This window comes from Hydra vulgaris, chromosome 08, assembly GCF_038396675.1.
Source record: "Hydra vulgaris chromosome 08, alternate assembly HydraT2T_AEP".
Classification (NCBI taxonomy): domain Eukaryota; kingdom Metazoa; phylum Cnidaria; class Hydrozoa; order Anthoathecata; family Hydridae; genus Hydra; species Hydra vulgaris.
Window position 1 is genome coordinate 28,858,767 of NC_088927.1, and position 12,596 is coordinate 28,871,362.

Sequence of the window (12,596 nt, forward strand, 5' to 3'; positions counted from 1 at the left end):
GTTAAAATTATCGCACCATAAAAAAACAATAAATAATAAAATAAAATAAGTAGATAACAAACATTAAGTAAAATGATAAAAAATGATAGTTCGGGCAATATAAAAAGAAAAAATAGGCTAATAAATGTGCTACTATTTATGGTTTAAACTCTAGCTAATAAATTAAAAACTGATAATCACCTGTGTGATATAAAAGTAAAATCTGGCATTTAGATTAGATATGGTCCATGTAACTTAAGTAATATTAAAAATGCTTAAAAAAAACTACAATATAAAATATTTAGCTTAATTACTTTCCACTTTATGAATTATATTATAAAAATAGGTACAAAAAGTTCAAATACCTTTTATCAGATATTAAATAAAGTAATGGATTGGTCCAACATCCGACTGGTTGGTGGGGCTTTGCCCAGCGTCCTCTTTTAAATTAAAAAAAATTATATTAAAGATAGACAAGTAAAAGATCAACAAACAAAAAAGTAAGCACATTTTTTATGAAAGTTTAAACATTGATTTTACGTAATATTTATTTTTGAAAAATATAAATAGAAAAGGTGTATTAAATATTTTATATTGTATATAAATTATAAAAAACATGCGCAGTAAAATTTAAAACATAGTTTCAACTAAAACTATAAAACTATCTCTAAAATTTGTACCTGGCAGAAGTTTCTGGACAAACCACGAAAGAATCAAAATTATTGTTTACGTAATCGCAATTGAATTGTCTAATACTGACAACGTTGCTTATGAGCAACGTTGACAGTATCAGGCCATTCAAAAGTGTACTGGAATTGAAGTACGAAAGGTTAATTTATTAACCTCTCGCACTTTAATATCAGTAAACTTTTGCTAGGAATAAAAGTTATTTATTCTTAATACCACATCTTATGGTGGAGTAATAAGAACTGTTTGTGATCTTTTCAAAACTTCTTATATCATATTTTACCAACATTGGTATACATTGTTTATTTGTTAAAAATTCTTTTTTTCCTAAGATGCTAACTTCTTTGAATTTATTCTTTATAAAGTCGTACTTTTCTTTAAAAATATCAAAAAATATTTTCAAAACTCGTTTTAAAAATCTTTAATCCTAAAAATCCTAATCGCGAATTTTAAATTTCGAGTGACAAACAAATACACAATGTATTTGTTTGTCACCTTTAAATTATAATCGAATTTGACGTTATTTATCAGCGTCTAATTTTTTAGTGAAAAATAAATAATGATTTTAAATAAGAATCAAATTTGAGAACAGTTTTTTCGTAATATCAAATCATTTATTATAGAAAATTGTTTTTTAGTTCAAGTTATTTTTACCTCTTTTTCAGTTCAGCCTTTTTCAGAATTAGACAATTTAGAAAGTTTTTAAGTCATTTAAATAATTTTAAGCCAGATTATTTTTTTTCAATTTTTTTGTTTCAGTAGGTTTGAAGATAAAAAGAAAAAAAAAATCGTAATAATTGTGTCTGCATTTAATGAAGCCTAACACTTTTTAACAAAATTAAAAAAAAAATTTAGTTTATTTATAAATTTTGTTTTTCTATTTAACGTACAGCAATTTAAAAATAAAAAACGATTATCCTCACCAAGGTGTTACGTGTTTTTTAGTTTTTGTGATTCAAGCATCTTGATAATTTTCAAAATATTATCAAAAAATGTATATGACATTATCACAAAAAAAGATTTTTGTTTGACAGAAACATTATAAAAAAAGTAATATTCCGCTTTTACTTCCGCTCTTATTATTAAAAACATAAATCTTAAATTAAAAATTCAGACTCAAAAATAATGCCAAAACTAGCAATTCAAAGATGAAAGACCTTACAAAAAACTTGAAAATTTTTATACTATTATTCAAGGTTTTGAGCAGCCATGGCGCAGTTTTTTATAGGTATTGCTCAAAACCAACGTTTGATGCCCGCTCTGATCAAAGAAAGGACATGGGTTAGGAAGAAAGCATTACCTTCAAAGTTAAATCAAGTTCACACTGCTACTGCTAACTTGTAATAGCTTTGATAACCTTACTTTCACAATAACACAGCACAATATTTTTAATCAAGTAATGTTCAAGCCAAAGTTATCACCTTCTCCCAAGATGTTCATAATGTATTTAATTTAACATTTAATATATACTAACGTAACATTAACTGATAGGCTTATAATTATGAACGCTTTCTTAACAGTACAAAAAATGGTAATAATTGTTAATAAATGGAGGATATAAAATATTCGGAATATATTTTCTGATGAATAGAAACTAATATATAAATGGAAATTATTAAATAGATAAGAATGGATATTATTAATAATTACATTTTTACATAATTACATTCATATACAAAATAGCATTCATATAATTAGAAATAGAAATCAAAATAGTTTTCTCAAACTCCCTAATGTGAAATTAGATCTCGCAAGAAAAGATTTTTTTTTTGAATTTGTAACATTTATAAAGAATTGTTGTAATTTTTAGCATTGATAAGCTATAATATGCAAAAACCTAAAAATGAGCTCTTTCACATATTCTATGCAATATTGTTATCTTGGCTGCATACAAATTTCATAATTAACTATTCAAATCAATCCCAAAATTAAAGTTTCATATGTATTTAATGTTTCTATGATGGCGGAAAGCAGAATAAAAGAAAAACTTAATAAAAAGTATCCATATGAAGTGCAAGATGTGGAAAATGTGGGAGACCACGCATCATGCGTGTAGGGATGATTGGCATTTTGTATTTACAAATATTACAATTGGGCAATTTGTAATATTTACATTGGAAACCAAAGAAAAGGTAGTAAAGTAATTAATAAAATCATCCAAGAAGTCGGTATCAAGAATCCTTAGAGAACTACAAGAAATCGAATAGCAGAACTGGGGTTTTATGCTAAAGACCCACAAGTAAATGAAGTCAAAACGTCTCACTTGGGTTTCATAATATCTACATTAGTCTGCTGAAGATTGGGAAAGTGTAAGTATATACTTTATTGCAACCACATCACTGATTAAGACATTTATATGAGTTTTTACAATGCTATTTTTATTTATTTCATAATTATTTTCAGTTATTTTCTTAGATAATTCCCAATTCGAAATAATATTATATGTCTTCTTTTGTTAGATGCTGGAAAGAAGAAAAATACAACTCCTACTATGTTATAGAGACGGTAAAACCTCTGAGATTGTGTCGTTAGTTATAAGTGATAAGGGCTTTGGCCTTCTTTATGTTACTGAAGGGAAGTTGAACCAGGATATATTTTAGAAAGTATTTGCTACCAAAATAATTCCTCAGTTGCATGAATGGTTTAATAATCCAACCAAATGATTTTTATGAATGATTCCGTGTCATAAAGCTAAATCAGAAACAAGATATTTCAAAAAATAGTCTGACAAGATAGTCAAAAAATGTTACTGTTTAGTCGTGGCCTGTTGTTTCTTAAACATGACCAAAGCCCATTTGAGAATACCTGGGAACTTCAAAAACGAAAAATTTGATACGAAATTATAATCAACAAAAAAGTCTCATAGAGATTAGCCGGCGCAAAGTAGAGGATACGGGGGTGTTTGAGACACACTCCTCCCTCATCCCCCCATCCCTCCTCACTACATTTTTTGTTCATTTAGTTGGCAAATTTTACCCTTTTAGACAAGTCAGTCGGCAAATGTCGACAAGGAAGCTAGGCAGTCGGCGAATTTCAAAAAACGAGGACCTCTCTTTTTTTGTCGGTAGTTTCTGTTATGGTAACCCGACACGTGACACCTACTCGCGCCGGTCCTGCATAGAGACACTAAATAATGTCTGGCATATTGATCAGGAATTGAAAGCAAATGTAAAAAATTGAATTCAAAGTACGCCAAAAAGAATAGAAGCAGTTACGATGCAAAAAGTGGCTTAACCAAATGCTAATATTTTGTGCTAATATTATAACATATTTTGTGATTATTCCTATTGATTAACATGTGAGTTTTCTTAAATAAATAGTATTAATGTTGAAAATAGTATTTAACTTTGTAAAACAAAATAATTATTTAAACTTATAGCACCAATATTAATATAAAAGTATTATATAAGAATGCGAAAAAATGATTATAAAATGATTTGATAATTTTTGCAATTGTAAGTAATTTTTTAGCTGCCCATCATAGGTTAAAGTATTTTTAATCTAGTTTAGTTTTTAAATTTCTTGATTTTGTAATTTTTTATAACTGAAAGTTTTTTTATTTTTAAGTTTCGTTTTGCGTAAATGATAAATCTATTGCACTTTTTCTCTTTCTGAATTATCTGAATAATCAGTGAGAACTTTAGAGCTTTTTCAGCCTTTATTTTTATTATTATTTTTTTTTGTGCAAAGTAATGCTTTTTTTTTTAATTTTATTTATTTCTCCTATGTCGAGAGGATTACGACAGCTGAGAAGGCTATTTTATTATGGTTACAACCCTCTCTCAATTCTTTAACCAAAAAAATACGAATCACGAAGAACAAGGTGGGAGGAACAAGTTGAGAATTTGAGGCATTTCCAGGGACGCGGTACGATCAGCTTTAAAAAAATCCATGTTTAAATACATAAACGAGTGCAGTGCATGTTTTTTCCAAAAACAGAATTTGTTTTTTTAATGAAAAGAGAACTAAGGCGTTTTCACCTTCATTAACATTAAAGCAAGTTGAGAAAGTTAAGAGGATTGAAAAAACATAAGAACTTTAGACATCAACACATTTTGGTATAAGCTTTCGTACTTGTATCACATCAGATGAGATACAAGTACGTAAAAAACCAACACATTTAAAAAAAGCTCTACCAAATCAGATAAAACGAAAGAAGCTAAAAATTTACATATTTATAAAAAAGCTCTCTAACATCAGATGTGGAAAATATAGATAACATAATATTTTGGCTTAAATGTTATCTAAAAAATCTAAAGCAACTTGTTTATGCAGGTTAGAACGTATCGTTTGGTATGTATAAAACACTACATTTGAAACACACAAGGAACTTTATTATCAAAGCATCAAACCTAATGACTGTTATATTTCCTAATGATTCTAATTTATTTCTCTCTCACAATAACATTATGACACGTTTTAGCAACATTAACATTGAGCTAGTCAAAATTCCTCAATAGTTTAAATTAGGCAAAATATCATTAAAAATTTACAAAACTAAATGAAAAACTTTTTACCCTTACGATAAAAAAACACCTGCTGCCTAATAACGTGTTTCTTCTTTTTGCTGATGATGTAACCATTAAAAGATCTTTAGCGATAAAATATATTTATTTGTTCAGGTCGTCAAAAGTCTTATGTATAAAATTCTCATTGCTAACATGTGCGATAAAATTTTGTACTTTTGTGTTTTATACATATATAATAAATGCATCTTAATTCAATTAAATTACCCATTTATTCATTTATAAATGCCACGCAAACTACAATGAATAAGTAACAGCATATTCATCGTAGTTAAAATTCTTTATAAGAAGTTTCTGTTATTCAGTTATTAATTTAAACTTACAACCTACAACATTCAACTTAAATCTTTTGTCAACCGATCATTGCTCATTTAATTATAATGATATGAGCTAGTATAACTCTATTCTTTTTCTCTAGTAATTCCGAACTTAATAGTGGTTTGTTGCAGCCTCGTTTGGAGGTTATCAGAATCAAGAATAATCAAAATAAAAAAAAACAATCGGGATATCTCCGTAAACTATCTGGTCTGCAAGATAGACGATTATATTGTCTAAAGAGAAAACACCAAAAATCTTGCTGTGGATGGGAAACAATTTTTTAAAATTTATTTTAGTTGTAATATACCTATCAAGATTTTATGTCAATTTATTATAACATAAATTCAGTATATTATTGAATACTATATTTAGCTCGAATTTACAAATCTTTCAAGTTCTTAGATTCTATTTTTAATTGAAGACTTTGCTTGGTGCTGGAATCATGCTAATCATTACAAAGGCTATAGAACAATAGAATATTCCTCAAGAAAATAGAAAGAAAAAAAAGAGTTACAACTACCAGCATATTGTTTTTGATTTCTTATACTTATTGAGCCGAGAACATTAATACCTAAACAAACTAAAGTAAGCTAGAGCCTCTTCATCGTTATCAGAACGTGTTTCGATAATTCGTATGATCGGCAAACTCATTCGAAGCCTCTCCTAAGCAAAATAAGTTTCTTAAACATATATCAACTTAACTTTATATTCTTTGCTTTATGTACAAATGTAAAACGAAATTATATCCGTCTCTTTTTCATAGTTTATTTGTAACAAAACAAAAAAAACAAAAAGTACGATCTACAAAATGATGATTTTTTGATGCAGTTATTTTCGAAAACCAATCATAGTCTTTTTTGCATATCATTTCGTAGACCGTATCTTTGGAACAAATTTGTCTGGAATAACTTTTTTTTGAATATCTTTTTTTAAAAAAAAAAGTTAAAAGAAATAGTTAATAAAACTGACGATATGTTAATCTTGTTATTCTTTTTATTTTTGCAGAACGCTAACTTTTTTATTACCTGTAATATTAGGCAAGTAAATATGTGACGTCATTTTACAGCAGTTCTCGACGGCAAATTCTTTCGGTACTTAAATTTTTTTTCTAAATCTCATTTCTTTTTCTTTTAAATATAAATTGCTGAATTTTTGTTTAAAATTATTATCTATTAGTGCATACTGTATTATCTATTAGTGTGTACTATATTTGTCTGAAAAAGTGTAAAGTCTTTAATTATTTACATTATAGTCGATTATATTAGAAAAAAGGCATTTATAGATTTACAGCATTTATAGATTTTAATAACGATAATTAAAACTAATTTTTTTTCTGAAAAATAAGAAATCTACTTTGAATTTGAATTTTTCTTCTTTTAAATATTAATTTTTTTAAATTTTATTTTGTTTAATAAATATCTGTGAACTTATGTACGCCATCAGTAGGCTCATCTGGTAGGCTCAGTAAGGCTTCATCAGTAGGCTCATCTTCCTGATGAGCCTACTGATGGCGAAACATGCTGTAGAAGATAAAAGTTAGATAAGTGTTATTACTAATTTATTATTGCTCTGTTCTTTAAGAACATTACTAATTTATATATATATAAACATATATATATATATATATATATATATATATATATATATATATATATATATATATATATATATATATATATACATATATATATATATATATATACATATATATATATATATATAAATATATATATATAAATATATATATATATATATACATATATATGTATGTATGTGTATATATGTATGTATATATGTATATATATATATATATATATATATATATATATATATATATATATATATATATATATATATATATATATATATATATGTAAATACGTTCATATATTTATATAAATATATACCTATTTACATATATACCTATTTACATATATATATATATATATATATATATATATATATATATATATATATATATATATATATATATATATATATATATGTATATATATATATTTATTTATAAATATATATATAATTATATATATATATATATATATATATATATATATATATATATTATATATATATATATATTTTTATACATATATAAATTAGTAAAAACACTTATCTAATTTTTTCTTTCTTCTACACAGTGTTACTCCATTAGTAAGTTCATCAGGAAGAATCATCAGGATATATATATATATATATATATCAATAATAGTTTAATAGAGTCAATTAAACTATTTTGCAATTTAAACAAACATCTAGTAAAAATATTTCCTTTTTCGCTCATTTATATTTTTTAATTTAAGGGCCTGTTTGTATGGACAAGAGCTAGCCCGTTTCTGAGCTAGCCCGAAAAACGAGCCAGTTTTAAAAGTGCGTTTATATGAATTTTTGCCAAAAAAATAAAAAATGATATTGAGGTAAGCCTGGTTTTTTCTAGCAGGGCTAGCCTCTTTTTCGGTAAAATAATAACTTTAAAGATGGCGGCTATCGACAACAAAAATACATTGCATTTTAACAATATGTTTAACTGGTGTTATAACGCAAATAATACTTCTTAAAAGCCTAATAGTATTATATAATCTTCACAAATTTAAATTTGATAATTTTTTAAATATTATTCTTTTACGAAAACGATCACAATCACCACAAAAGATGAAACAAGAAAGAGAGAGGCGCCTTAAAAGAAAAAATCGTAGTTTCTGGTTTAAAACTGGCAAAACCGATTTATGGTCGGATAATATAATAATTGGTGTAGCTTCCATTAATGTATGGAAAACAAATTTTAGGCATTTACTGTTTCATTTCATGAATTTGGTTTTAGAGTTAAGTCCTTATTTATCTCCTGACTCTTTTTCGCCTAACTCTAGAACTCTATCAGCAGATAAAAAAAGTAGCCATTACTTTATTTTACTTAAAAGATACTGGATCTTTAAGAATGACTACAAATACTTTTGGAAATGCAGTATTCACTGCTTCTGCCGTTATAATTTCAGTCTGTAAGGCAATATCAAAGTATCTCTGGCCAAAGTATCTAGCTCTTCCAAGAAATCAAACCAAAATGCGAAATAAAATTTTAGAGTTTGAATGTAAATTTGGAATGACACAAGCCTTTGGATGCTTCGATAGCACCCATATCTCTATTCGTCGTCCATTAACTAACTCAAAGACTTTTTTTGCTATAAGCAATATCTTTTTCTTAGTGTTCAAGTTGTATGTGATTACAAATGCTATTTTAAGGATGTTGATACATGTGGCCATGAAGTGTACATGATTTTAAAGTTTTTGAAAACTCATCAATAAATATGAAGTTAAGAAATTTTATCCTTCCTCAAACGTTTCAAAAATCAACAAAAAAAGCAGAGAAGTTACCTAATTATCTTATTGGTTATCCAGCCTATCCATTACTACCATTTTGTATGAAAGAATATGAACATTATTCAAATAATGAAGAAGTAATTTTTAACAACATGCTTAGAGGAGCACGAAATCCTATTGAGTGCGCTTTTGGTCACCTTAAAGCTAGATGGGGTATTTTAACAAGAAAGGTTGACCTTAAACTAGAGTCTGTTCCTACTGTTATTTATGCTTGTTTTGTATTGCATAACATATGTGAAAAAACAAATTCTTATGTTGACGACGACCTAAATCACAAACAGATCTTATTAAAAAAAAAAAAAAAAAGAATGCAAAAATGTACCAATCCCAATATATTCTATAAATGAAGCTGAAGGATTAGTTATACAAAGAACTCCTAGTGACTTGATAAATTAAACATACACACAAACACACACACACACACACACTCGCATACACACACACACACACACACACACACACACACACACACACACACACACACACACACACGCATATACGCATATATATACATATATATATATAATAATAATAATAATAATAATAATAATAATAATAATAACAATAGTAATAACAAGAATATCTATCCGGGAAATCATTGCGCTTTTGCTACAAGCTTTGCGCTTAAGTTACTTATTTGCGTTTTTGTTACCACTCTCATTTGCGCCTTTGCTACTTTTTGCGTTTATGTTACGAGCTTGCGTTTTTGTTACATTAATATTTGCGTTTTTGTTACATTGAACTTGCGTTTTTGTTACATGTGGGGTTTTGCTACAATTATGTTTGCAGTTTTCCTACAAAATATATTTACAAAGTTTTAATAAAAAATTTGAAATCACGCGATAGCATAATTGTTACAAATTAACCGAAATCCAAAACAAAATAACCAAGCTAAATAATGAAGAAAAGTTATGGAAATGTAAGTGTAAATCATTATTATAATGAATGTTATTTAATACTAGGAGCTGTTAAAATATGTATTGAGATTAGTCGAGGAATTCAAAAATTTAAATTTAAATTACAGGAAGTCATAAATGTCTTTATTTAACAAAAACATTTATGACTTCCTGTAATTTAAATTATTAAAAAAAAAAATTGCAGTAATAACAGCAATAATACTGCGTAATACTGCAGTTTTTATACAGTTTCAGAATATTTTTAGAATACATAAACATAGCTATGCTATTTGATAGCTTAGCTATGTTTATGTTAATTTTGTATTCGTTAGGAATTTACTTTATATTAGTACTTTTTCTGTTGTAAATACCCTTAAAACGTCAACAACTAATTTCAGAATATATTTGATTTGATTTACACACATCAGTGAAAAATGTTGGGACTATTGTAAACGTTTACAATAGTCCCAACATGGTTCTTACATAATAATGGTTTAAACCATTATAAAAAGAATTCATTAGAAATCTTTTTGTTCTTTGTTTTTATATTTTAATTCCAATTGTGATTATTTTAAAAACTCACTTGTTTTTCTAGTTGTTCTCTCTCTCTTATATATTACATATATATATATATATATATATATATATATATATATATATATATATATATATATATATATATATATATATATATATATGTAAATTATGTTAGTGTATTTTACAAATAAAATGCTCAATGTTCTTAAAGAACAGAGCAATAATAAATTAGTAAAAAACACTTATCTAACTTTCATCTTCTAATTTAAGTTTCGCCATTGCTGGATCATCAGGAAGAGTACTCTTCCTGATGATCCAGCAATGGTGAAACTTAAAGTAGAAGATAAAAGTTGGATAAGTGTTTTTTACTGATTTATATATATATATATATATATATATATATATATATATATATATATATATATATATATATATATATATATATATATATATATATATATATATGTATATATATATATATATGTATATATATATATATGTATATATATATATATGTATATATATATATATATATGTATATATATATATATATATATATGTATGTATATATATATATATATATGTATGTATATATATATATATATATATATATATATATATATATATATATATATATATATGTATATATATATATGTATATATATATGTTTATAATATATACATATATATAATATATATATATATATATTTATATATATATATATATATGTATATATATATACGTATATAATTTATTATTGCTCTGTTCTTTAAGAACATTGAGCACTCTATTTGTAAAATACACTGACATAATTTATTTATATCTATATATATATATATATATATATGTATATATGCATATATGCATATATATATATATATATATATATATATATATATATATATATATATATATATATATATATATATATATATATATATTGGTTTGTTAGTTTGTTGTAAAGCTATGCGGATTTTATCAGCAAGCTCAGACAAAGCAGCATTTTGTTGCCAAGCACTTTAGCAGCATTAGCAGCCAAGCACTTTTTTGTTGTTATTGTTCTAAACCAAGGTTTTCTCATTTGTCGTTTTTTTAAGCTCTCAGACTCTACAACTATTTGTATAAGTTTATTCCAAAGTTTGACACTCTGTTTGAGAAGATATGGATTCTTGAACTAACTGATGCATTAAATTTTATGAGGGAGGGGTGGACTGGATATGGATTCTATGGTGAAATCTTGTTAAAACATATGGACTAACAAACCCAACACTTAACTTAAAGACTGGTTTGACTTTAACAAATTTTTGAAAACGTTAAAATCAAAAATTGAAATGAAAATTATCTTTGCAGTGTCAGTTAAAATAATTTTAAACAAAATAAAAATCAAGAATAATAAGTTCTACAAAGTCCTTAACTTTTTCCCATGCTTTTTTAAAAATGTGAAAATTACTAAAAGTCTTATTTTAAGATATAAGAATTTATATATGTAATTTATATATGAATTTATATATGTAATTATATATTTTCAAATATAAAATTGCTACTTGTATTTTATTCTCATGATGTGTCTAGTGCAACAATATTATGGCTTTAGTTTTTTTCTTAAAGTCAGGGTAGTTAAATCTGATTAGTTCATATATAGATGGCAGCGATTTCTGATTAGTTGTTTTTATATGTTACAAATAGAATAAAATTATTAACAACAGCAAGCTGTGTTATCTATTTAGTGTAGTGGTAGTTACTTTGAAATTAAACACAGGCTACCAGAATTTGATTCTTTGAGAAGAAATTTTATTTTTATGAAACTTTATGTTTTAATTAGTTCTGTAAGTAGTATTAAATGTATATAGTTTTAAATATATACGTTGTTTATTCGAATTTAGATTATTTTAATTTATAAATTTTTGAACATGTGGTTCAAAGTGTACTGATTTAGATATAGGTGCAGTCGTGTCTGCACAAGTTGGGGTGGTTTAAGGATGGGGGTGCTTTAAGGATGTTTAATTACTCAAAAAAAAGGTCCTTGTTTTTTAAATTTGCTGACTAAAATAAGTCTAAGTTTGCAGGCTTTACTATATGTTCTACATTTGCAAACTGACTGATCTAAAAAGGATTAATTTGTCAAAAAAACGAGCAAAAATTCCATTAATGGGGTCGTCTTCTACCCCCTATATGCGTGTGTGGAGGGCCACACACGCATTTGTGCCGGCACCGGAGTGTACATCTACAGACTATCTAGGGATTGGCGCAGTGGAGTGT